The sequence below is a fragment of the Arachis hypogaea genome, chromosome 20 (assembly GCF_003086295.3).
Source record: "Arachis hypogaea cultivar Tifrunner chromosome 20, arahy.Tifrunner.gnm2.J5K5, whole genome shotgun sequence".
Lineage (NCBI taxonomy): Eukaryota > Viridiplantae > Streptophyta > Magnoliopsida > Fabales > Fabaceae > Arachis > Arachis hypogaea.
The window spans coordinates 62,352,421-62,364,808 of NC_092055.1; positions in this window are offsets into that span (position 1 = coordinate 62,352,421).

The following is a 12,388-nucleotide window of genomic DNA, read 5'->3' on the forward strand; positions in this document are numbered from 1 at the left end:
AAACTTTTAGCAAGGAAAATAAATTAACAATAATAAAATCTCTTGGCAAGGTATAAGAATTGGAATTCCTACCTAGTTATCCTTATCAGGTGTGAAGAGAATTGGGTTTTAATCCCACTTGGTCAGCCTTTACTAAACAAAGGAAGGTTAAGTGGACTGATTAGCTTGATTCTCAAGTCCTAGTCGACTCCTGTGGAGAGACTAGCTTTAGAGCAATCCTAGTTCAATCAGAATCTGCCAATTTCAATCACTTGCTGAGTTTGATAACTCAAGTGTTACCAATCACTTGACCAAAGCCAAAAGGGAGAAAAATCTACTTGAATAAAAATACCTTCAGATGGGAAGCAACAGTAACATAAATTAAAGAGAGCGATCATAAGTCTGAAATACCTCAAAATATATTAAATAGAAAATCAATCTAAACATAAAGAGTCATAAACGAAATTGAGAAAATAAATAAAAAGAACATTAAACCTGAAAATTGAGAAGAGATAATCCTAAATCCTTTAAGAGGAATCCTAATCCTAAATCCTAAGAGAGAGGAGAGAACCTCTCTCTCTAAAAACTACATCTAAAACTAAAATTGTGAATTATGAGAGCATGATTATAAATGGATGCATTTCCCCACTTTATAGCCTCTAATCTGTGTGTTCTGGGCTGAAAACTAGGTCAAAAATAGTCTAGAAATCGCTGGAAGCGATTTCTGTTACGTTCAGGTCGCGGGCAAGTGACGCGGAGGCGTCGTCCATGCGTCTGCGCGGATTGAAGTTCGCAGATGCGACGCGGACGCGTCATTCACGCGTTCACTTCCTCTAACTTCGAGGCAGATATGACAAATTATATATCAAATCGAAGCCCCAGACGTTAGCTTTGCAACGCAACTAGAACTGCATTGTTTGGACCTCTGTAGCTAAAGTTATAGCCGTTTGAGTGCGAAGAGGTCAGGCTGGACAACTTAGCAGTTTCTTCAACTTCTTGTATTCCTTCCACTTTTGCATGCTTCCTTTCTATCCTCTGAACCATTCCTGCCCTGTAATCTCTGAAATCACTTAACACACATATCAAGGCATCTAATGGTGACAAGAGAGGATTAATATTAGCAATATAAAGGCCAAAGAAGCATGTTTTCAATCATAGCACAAAATCAGAAAGGAAGACATAAAGCATGCGATTTAGTATGAATAAATGGGTAAAGAGTTGATAAAAACCACTCAATTGAGCACAAGATAAACCATGAAATAGTTGTTTATCAAAGGTTCAACATAGTTGTGTGCTCAAAGTTTAAATGCAAGGGTTGGTGTAAAGCTTAATTGAATGGGTCTGGGAAGTTTTTTGGACGCTTCAGTGAGAATTCTAAGGCTGAACCACACGGATGGAATCACGATAATCAACTTGAAGACGGGTACAAAAGCAAGATTTGGGACCCCGGAATTCATTCCAACAATCAACACTCTTGGGGCCTTGTCACTTGCTTTAACTTACTTAAAGGCTTTCTGCGCCTAGTTTGGGACCCCGGAGGTTACTGGAAGTCCAAACGTTGGTGGAGATTTTTGGATGAATTCAAGCACAAGCCACCATAACAGGGAGCTCACCAAATGTCCAACTTAAGGACTTTAACTAAAAGTGCAAGGTGCGAGACAACCCACCATGGTATGATCGCTCCTTTTTCAATTTTAATTTTATTTCGTTTTGTTTGTTTTGAGTTTTATTTTATTCTATTGAACCTGGAATTATTCATAACATCTGCATCAGCATCTGCATACTGCATTCTACATTTTTCATTCATAAAAAAAAATTTCGCACACAACGCGACAGCGTCGACGACGCGTCCGCGTCATATGTGCCTCAAGGAAGAAAAGATATTTTACAGAGAGTCACGCGACAGCGTGGCTGAAGGCGTGCCTTTAGCACAGATTGATCCACGCGACCGTGTCGATGACGCGTCCGCGTCATGTGAGAAAAATGCCTTCCACGCGTCCGCGTCACCCACGCGAATGCATGGCCCTCTGAAATTGACGTAAGAAAGGGTGCACGACCGAAAGTTGTGCTAGAGTGGTGCTGGACTGGTGCTGAATGCACAAGCCTTACCACGCGGATGCATGGCTCACGCGTCCGCGTCATATCCCAATAATGGCCACTCACGCGATCGCGTCGACCACGCGACCGCGTCACCCTGGAATTTGGCAAAAAAGAGTTTCGAACAGTGAGTTACGCGACTACGAGGCTGCCCTCGCACCAATCGCACCAATCAACTCACGCGACCGCATGCCCCACGCGTCCGCGTCATTTAGCAATCACGCCAACCGCGCGACAGCGTGACCCACGCGTCCGCGTCGCATGCGGCGCACAGATTATCCAGATCAGCAAAATATCTTATCTTTTCTTCCCCAATCATAATTTCTTCTATCTTTTCTTCTTTCTTTTTTCTTTCTTACTTTATTTCTTTCACTTCTCATTCCTTTTCACCTTCATTCTATTTTACTTAATTTATTTGCATATTTCATTCATTGCATTTTAATTTAGTTTATATTTTTCTTTTCTTTTCTAAATTCATTATTTTGGTGTTGATTTTCTTATTTAACTGTTGCATCTTCTCTTGAATTATTTTGGGTGCTTAGTGACTTGTTTTATTCTGGTTAGGTAATATTATTTAGATCAATGCCAATCTTTTATACCTGTATTACCTTTACATTGACTTGAATTTATATTATCTCTCCTTACCCACACTCTCTTCCCTATTTTTGCAAATTTTTGCACTCTTGATTTGCCATGTACTTCTACTATTTTCTCACTTGCATGTTGTAGTTACCATGTAATTGAGACCCTCATTATTTGGCATTAACCCAATCATATTTTATTTTATCTTTATTTCTGGGTTACTGTTCTTCTTTTTCTCTTCTTTCAGGCTGGCCACCGAAGACGGAAAAAGGGAGAAACTTCTAAAAGGGGAGACAAACAAGTCCATCTGCACAATCCTTGATGAGAAAAGCGTCAGTTGAAGCAACCCGTCCACTTGCACATCTTAGCATGCACCGAGGACGGTGCAATCTTTAAGTGTGGGGAGGTTGATACTGATCTCCATGGGTTAGTCACTCTTCTATCTCAACACCAATGGCTTATTTTCCTTGTTAGTTGTTGCATTTGCATGTTTGATTGCATGATTATTTGATTTTGTGCATATTTTACCACTTGGTTGAAGTAATATTTTCTTTTTCAAGAAACTTTTTAGAGAATTTCACTAATTTGAATAAAATTTAATGTTACACTTGTTTGAAGAAATATTATACTGGAACATGGTTTTGAGCTCGAACACACAAAACCTATGAGAATTTTGAGCCTATTTGAATTGGTTGCATTTTACCAACCAATATTTTATTTTTGGTGTGTGTTTTTCTCTCTAAAATTGTGATCTTTGTCTTGCTTAATTCTATATTTCCATGGTTTGATGTATGCATACACTGACATGATTGAGGCCTTTATTTCACTGAGCTTACATACCCATATGGCCTTACCCTTTTCATTATTCTTTGCAAACCAATTTTGAGCCTATTTTACCCCTTTGTTCTTTACTTTAGCACATCATTAACTCTAAGCGAAAAACAATAATGTCCTTAATTTGAATCCTTGGTTAGCTTAGACTAGTGAGAGTGCTTATGATTTAAGTGTGGGAAAATTGGGTTTGGAAACATTTGGTTTGAGAATTGAGTATGTTAGAATTTTCTGAAAATGTGAAAGAAATGTTTAGGACATGATTCATTCATCCAATAATTTAATCATATTCATTGAGAAAAATAAAAGAAAAGAAAAAAAAAGTGAGAAAAAGTGAGAATAAGTAAAGAAAAAGAGCAAATAAGTAAAAGGAGACAAAATGCCCCAAAGTAAATGATGAAAGCAATGCATATGTACTGTACTCAAAATCAGATGCATGAATATGTGGAAAACATAGTTAATGGGCAATTAGATTTTGCATTGTAATTACATGGATTGTCTAAAGTTAGGTGAAAAGTTTAAGTTAATTAAGGATTCAGATTTTAGTCCACTTGGCCAAATACAATCCTACCTTGACCCTAGCCCATTACAACCCTTAAATGACCTCTTGATATGTGTATCTGTGCATTAAATTTATGTTGATTGTTAGATAAAGAGCAAGCCTTAGAAAGTAATGTTAGTAGAGAATTGAGAGAATCGAACCTAAACACTTGAGTGATTAGAGTGCATACACTCCAGTGAGAGTTCGATGCTCGATTCTTTGTTCCCCGGCTTTCATGAGCTATTTTCTTCTACAAGCCTAATTGTACTTCATTTTTATGATTTGAATTAGTGAAATCCAGTTCATAGTTATTCTTGGAGAATTTATTTACTTTTAAACCAAGTAGGAAAAAGCATTCTTCATGTAGTTGGATTCATATAGATAGGTTGCATTTCATACATTCTACCATTCCTCTTCACCCCTTTATAGTTTCTCTTGAGCTTAACATGAGGACATGCTATTGTTTAAGTGTGGGGAGGTTGATAAACTACTATTTTATGGTTTATCTTATGCTCAATTGAGTGACTTTTATCAACTCTTTACCCACTTATTCATACTATTTGCATGGTTTTACATTTGCCTTCCTAATTATGTGCTATGATTGAAAACATGCTTCTTTGGCCTTTAAATTACTAATTTTAATCCTCTCTTATTATCATTCGATGCCGTGATATTTGTGTTAAGTGATTTCAGAGATTACAGGGAAGGAATGGCTTAGAGGATAGAAAGGAAGCATGCAAAAGTGGATGGAATACAAGAACTGAAGGAACTGCTAAAGCTGTCCAGCCTGACCTCTTGGCACTCAAATGGTCATAACTTGAGCTACAGAGATCCAAATGGGATGGTTCCAGTTGCGTTGGAAAGCTAACGTCTGGGGCTTCGATTTAATATATAATTTACCATAGCTTTCTTGAAGCCAGGCGACGCGAACGCGTGGATCACGCGGACACGTTACCTGGCAGAAATGCAATCCACGCAAACGCGTGGACGACGCTTCTGCGTCACTTTCCCGCGACCTGTACGTACCAGAATACGCTGGAGGCAATTTCTGAGCTGTTTTTGACCCAGTTTTCGGCCCGAAAAATACAGATTAGAGGCTATAAAGTGGAGGAATGCATCCATTCATAATCATGTTCTCATAATTCACAATTTTAGGTTTTTAGATGTAGTTTTTAGAGAGAGAGGCTCTCTCCTCTCTCTTAGGATTTAGGATTAGGATTTCTCTTAATTTTAGGATTACTTCTCTTCAAGTACAGGCTTAATATTCCTTTAATTTATTTTCCACTTTTATTTTTTACTTTAAATTGTTATTTATCTTTTCAACTTGACTTATGCTACATTGATGTTATGATTTTCTTAATTAATATTATTTGAGGTATTTCAGTTTATGATTGTTTTATTCTATTTATAAATGCTTTTAATTTAATTTAGATATTTTCTTCCTTTTGGCTTTGGTTAAGTAATTGGTAATACTTGAGTTGTCAAACTCAGCAGTGGTTGAAATTGGCAGATTACTAATTGATCTAGGTCGCTCTAAAGCTAGTCTTCCCACAGGGATTAACTAGGAATTGAGGATCAAGCTAATTAGTCCACTTGACTTAACTAAGTGGGATTAAAATCCAATTCTCATCACACCTGATAAGGATAACTAGGATAGAAATTCCAAATTCTTATACCTTGCAAGAGATTTTATTATTAATTTATTTTTCTTGTCATTTAAATTACTTGCTCCTTATTTCAAAAAACCCCCAATTTACAAAACTCATAACCAATAATAGGAACATACCTCCCTGTAATTCCTTGAGAAGACGACCCGAGGTTTAAATAATTGGTTATCAATTTTAAAGGGGTTTGTTACTTGTGACATCCAAAACGTTTGTAAGAAAGGACTTTTGTTGGTTTAGAAGCTATACTTGCAACGGAAATTTATTCTGAATTCTAGACCACGCAAAAGTTCTCTCTTCAGGGACCAAGCTTCATCTCCTCTCATGAGCAACTAGACCAAGGAATTGGCTATTGATCAAGATTGGGGAGATTGAGTTACCAAGGAATTGGGACTCAATCACTCATGATTGCCAAGAAAGGTCAATGAGTTGCATGATTGAAGATGAGATGAAATCAATTAATCCAAAGAATGCAATATCTCTTGATTCCAATGGTTATTTTATATTTTTTCTTTTATTTATTATGGTTATTTACATTTTCTGTACTTTACATTTTCAGCACTTTACTTTCCTGTACTTTACATTTATGCCATTTACTTTTTTGCACTTTATTGCTTTCCTTTACTTTCATGTCATTTATATTTCCTTGTTGCTTATCATCCAATTATGATAGTCTAACTAGAATAATCAATTAACTATTGTTTTCTTAATCCGTTAATCCTCGTGGGATTCAACCTCACTCTATTGTGAGTTATTACTTGACAACAATTCGGTATACTTGTCGAAGGAAAATTTGTAGCGATACAGATTTTACGTATCAACTACGGAGCAACATTTTGAGTACTGTGGGTCCTATGAAAATCAGAAGTTTTTCTCAGTTAGTAAACAAAAGTAGAGTGGATGACGATTGTGCGAGAAAGGCTATGCTAGAGAAAGGAGATCACAGGGGATCCTTCCAGAGAAACCAAAGCAAAAATTTCGCACCTACGGCCCAGAACTTTAAGCGAGGAGGCTATATTCCACCAATACCTCAAGGACAGAATGCTCACAGGAGAGGCAACAATAACAACAAAAATAAGTAGGGAAGAACATTTGGGAGTAATTGCAAACTGAGATGACTTGCGTGAGATGCGCGAGTTACCACTCAGGGACTCCGTGCAGAGAAGGGTTAGGAGTATGTTATGCCTGTGGGAGAGCCGGGCATTTGTCCTGGAACTATCCAGACAAGAAGAGGTATGATGCTGGGAGAGCACAGCATCCAGGACGAGTGTTCACTACATCTGCCGTGAGTACCGAGGGGTTTGATACACTGATTCAAGGGAACTGTGAAATAGTTGGAAAAACATTGAATGCTTTGTTTGATTCTGGAGCTACTCATTCATTCATAGCATTTGAGAAGGCCAGTGAATTATAGTTGAATATAGTTATGTTGAGTTATGATTTGAATGTGCATATGCTACCTCTAAAGCTGTTGTGCCAAGATTAGGTTTCCCACAAGTTTGATTTTGAGTCCAATAACGAGAGTTTATCCACGATGTGATTTGTTTGTCAATGACTGGTTTTGATCTTATCTTGGAATTGGATTGGTTATCTAAGAACCGTGTTCTGCTTGATTGTTTCAAAAGGTCAATACATTTTATGTCAGCAGGGTTGGGCTTGTATAGAGGAGCATACATGGGAACTCGAATCCGATATACGGAAGGACTATCCTCACCTCTTTTCAGGTAATTGAATTCGAATTTTGAGGAAAAAATCTTAATTAGGTGGGTAGGATGTAAACCCCAAATAATTAGCGAATAATTTAATTATTAATCAAGAAAATTAGAAAATGGAATTTTATAGTTTAATGAGATAAAGCTAATTAAAATAAGAATTTTGACACTAATTTTAAAGAATTTGGCCCAAGATTAGATCGAACGGGCCAAGCTAGGCGAACCGGGCCGAATTGGGCCAAGGCCAAGTATATAAGCCACGCTTCAGTCTTTCTCCCCAAAATGATGAGAATCACATTGAAGGGGCTGAAGAGAAGAAGAACACACCAAAAGCCTCACCTTTCAAATTTCAATTCTTAATAACTTTCAATCCGGAGCTCGATGCCGTACCGTTTGCGGCCACGGGACACCGCACGGAGCTCTACGAATCTATCAGAGTAATTTCATAGGTAAGTCTCATCCCACCTTAGATGCTCTGTCATAAATTTCAAAAATTTATGAGAGTGTATGTTGAGGTTTTGTTGGTTTGGTGTTTTAGATTCGAATTAAACTTGCAGAAATTATTGGATCTAGCTTGCTTGAGCTGTGGGTTAGGTAATCATCCTCACCCTTGGTATATATGCATTGAATTAATGAGCTTTATGTTGATTTGGTTGTAATTATGATCATAGAATGAAATTGATTGTTAGATGGAGTTAGTTTGAGAAATTGGAAGGTAGAGGGATAACCTTAGAGGTGGGTTTTGCTTGGTAAGGGATTTCAAAGCTTGAGGTGTGATATATAAGTGAAGTGTTTCGGTTTTTTGGGGAATCGGCCAAGGTATGGTTTCAGTTTCTCGTAACTAAAATATATCTTTCGTGAAAACTTGGGTTAGTTGACCGTAGGAAAAGAATTGAATTATTATGTCGTTGATGATTGTGATGGATTGATATGCATAAGGATTAGTGAGTTTGAGGTTGTTGTTGGTGCTATATTGGTTATGATTTTGGTATTTTGTTTGATAGAGATAATTGATGATGTATATGATAATGATAATGATGATGATGTATATTGAACTTGGATTGTTGGATACGATAATGATGAGGATGTATATTGAAAATGTTGCATTGAATTGAATTGTTAGATTTGAATGATGTGGTAAATTGGTGTATTGAGAAATGATGTGGTAAGTTGAGGTTGGTTTTGAGCCATTATGGTAAGTTCTAAAATGGTTAAAATTGATTGTTATGAAAACTAAGGTTAGCAATCTTGGAAATTGTTTGAAAAGTTGAATTTAGACCGAACTTTGACGAGACATGACTCAGCTTCGGACCCCAAACTGTTTCAAATAGTTTCAACAATTCTCGTTCTTTAAATTTCTTCCTAGCTGCTTAGCATTAGTAGGTATTAGCACTATGGTTTCCAATTTAAATGGTTTCAATTTCAACTAATATGTAGTTGATAGTCAAGGTTGTGTAATTAACACCTGGGCTAATATTATTAACCGAGCTGTCTCATATTAAAATTGGGTCCATGAAGTTTACACTGTTCAAAGAATGGATGTAAAATATTTTAAACAAAAAAGTTATGCGGATCGGATGTTCGGTGTGCAAAACTGAAATTCTGCAGCACGTAGCCAATTGGCCAACTAGCAGAATTCACGTACGTGGCCACGTGCATGCGATGCAGCCATTCCTTTGGGTTTGGTTTCTCGCATACGCAAGCCAAGTGCATGCATACGCGAGCAATGGGATTTTTGAGGGGTTTTGTACGTGAAACACTCGCATGCGACGCAGGCCGTTCCTTCGTGTTTGGTTTCCCGGTACGCGAGCCTCTTCTATGCGTACACGGAACCCCTGAAATCAGCAAAGTGAGTTTTTTGTTTTAAAATGCATTTTGAACTCTAAACCTCTATTTTCACTCTTTTAGCCCCTAAACCTTAGTTGTATGTTGAATGGTGAGAAGAAAGTATGGAGGAATGGTAACTTGGAGATGAAGAAATTTTGAGAAGTGATGAATTATGTACGAGAAGTGCAGAGAATGATACGCATATGATGAATATGGCTATTATGAATGATAACTGAATGATTATGATGATTATAAATGAATATGAATTGTTATGTGCTTATGCACTTCTTTATCTGAGATACGAGTTTCTCTGGGTAGATGCCGTGGCATGCCACTAGGCTGCTCCAGGTTTAGACTCGATACTCTGTTAACCCTACGTCACAAATGTGGCCAGGCACTTTAACTCCCAAAAATTCTCCCGATGAGTTGAATTTATTTATATTTGAGAAAAAGCTATGCATAGACTCTTGGGGATGCACACACGAGGGACTGTCCAAGGTGTAGCAGCTAGACATGTCGGGTGCCTTGATAACAGACAGATGAGACTCATCAGCCATAGGACAGGCATGCGTTTATATGCATCTATATGTTTGTTTGGTGTGCTTTGGTTTGGAATGCCTAACTGATCTCATAAACTACTTGCTACTTGTTTATCCGCTGTAACTGAATTATTAATTGTGATTTCGTTGCATGTAATATCTGTATTTGAGAGTAAATTATTCCAATGGTGGTTGGGAGGTTCGGAGGAGTTGGAAATGGGAGTGTTAGACTAGAATGAATATCTTAGTTACTTACCTAAGTTATTTGGTTTAGATGTATTTTATATGATTTAAATCAAATGTCAGAAGTTGTAGGATTGCCTTTGGCTTTTTCGGGTACATATATGTTATTATGTGGGCACTGTTTACCATGTTGAAAATCTCTGGTTCTTACCCCATACATATTTTTGTGGTTTTTAGATGGCAGGACGTGAGGCACCTTACTGAGGCATTCGGGAAGTTTTCTGAAGAGAAGGATTCTAGCTTTTGGGGATTCTACTATGGTTTTGTGATATATATGTAGATACTTTATATCTCCATTGTATATATTTATGTTTTATCCCTCTTAGAGATTGATTTGGAGAACAGGTTCTGTAAACAGTATATTAGGTCATTTTGGGATTCTCATGCATATATGTACATATGTTTATATGCTCTATCTGGCTTTAAACTTCGTGAGCCAGGTCAGAAGCCTCGTTATCTATATTTTTGGAACTCTCTTGTATATATATATATATATATATATATATATATATATATATATATATTATCCATGCTTAGTTTACTCTTATCTTGCTTCGGTTAAGTTAACGTTTACTAGAGTGATGCGCCCTTTTTGTTTAACGCTTTTGTTTTAACCTTCCTTCAAGGCTCCTAGATTAATACTTCTTTTTAAGTATATTATATATAGATTTTACTTTTATAGATCGTAATACCTCACCACCTCAGTTTTTTAACTTAAGCATAAGACTCTGTGTGGTAGGATGTTACAAGTGATTTGTGGAATTTGAGGTTGTGTGAAGTTGAGGTGCTTGGGCTTGCCTTTAGTGAGGGAGTTGGTATCTTTGGCCTTGATTTTGTTGTTGGAATTGAAGGTTTGTTGGTTACGTATTGTTGGGAATTGTTGTTCCACCTTTGATTGAAACTATCTCTCCATCCTTGATTGTAATTATCTCTCCAGCCTTGGTTTGAATGATCTTGCCAACCTTGATTTGAGGTATCTTGCCAACCTGATTACATCACCCTTGGTTGTAATTATTCTCTGTTGACAAGGGCCTTGGTTTGAATGGTTGAAGTATGGGTTGGGTTGCCGCTGATGAGCGGATATTTTGATATACTTTTTGGCATATTTTCATATAGTTTTTAGTCTATTTTATTTAATTTTATTAAGTTTTCATAGGTTTTTACTATAAAATTCACACTTTGGATTCTACTTTGATTTTGTGTTTGTTTTTTGGTGTAATTTCAGATATTTATTCGAGGTTGAAATTGAGGAGCTGGAGCAAAAGGTTGCTGATTCAGAGACAGAGAGAAAGGCACTTGCAGATGCTGTCTGGATTTGACCTCCTTGCACTTAGAAGAGGCTTTTCTAGAGCTACAGGAAGTTCAAATGCGGTAGCATTATTAATGGCTATGGAAATCTGACTTCCAGATCTTTCCATCAACATATAATAGTCATATTTTTGCTTCAGAAGTAGAAGCCAAAAACTGGCGTCTAACGGCAGCCTTCTGCCCCATTCCAGGCGTCCAGCGACCAAAGAGAGGAACCAGCGCCCAAACACCCAAAGAGGACCAGCCTAGCAAGCATTCAATGCCCTAGAGGCCTCCTAGCATGTGGATCTCATCAAAGCTCAGCCTAAACACTCACAAAATGGGCCCAAAAGTGTATTTTAGCACTAAAAGACTGTTTTACCCTTTTTTATGTAATCCCTAGTCATTAGTTTAGTATTTAAAGAACTTTTACAGCTCTCATTAGGGGAATGCACACACTGTTATGCCATATTTTTTTGGTGTATCATTGTTTTTTCCTATCTTTATGATTTTTCTAAACCTCCTAGGTTGAGAGGAGGAGCCCTGCTGAGTTATATGAATTAATAAAAGTATTACTATTGTCTCTTCAATCCGTGTTTGATTCAATTCTAAGATGTATATTCATTCTTCAACTTGATGAATGGGATAATCAGTGACAATTAGCTCCGTTCTTCATACTAAGACCGCCATGCCTAACAACCACCCTTGTCTTCAGGGTTCGTGTGAATACGTGACTGGAAAGCATCGAACTGCCAGCTTGATTATACATCTCTTAGAGACTAGAACCCAAAGATGCAACATTCTGCTGATCCGGAAGATTAGACCTTGTCTGTGGCATTTTGAGTAGGATCATTAAGGAAGAATGAACTGTAAGAAGCTTCGCCCTTGTTCAGATTGAATGATCGCTGACCGGTGGTTTGATCTGAAGCATTGGAAATTAATAACCATGGCCATACGGCGTTGATCAACATGCAGCTTGGCATAGAAGAAATCATTCACAATTGAAGAAGACAGTAATACCAGAGTTAATCCAGAAGGACAAAGCAACTCCAAGTCTTAACCACCTTCTTACCATAGTTTACACAA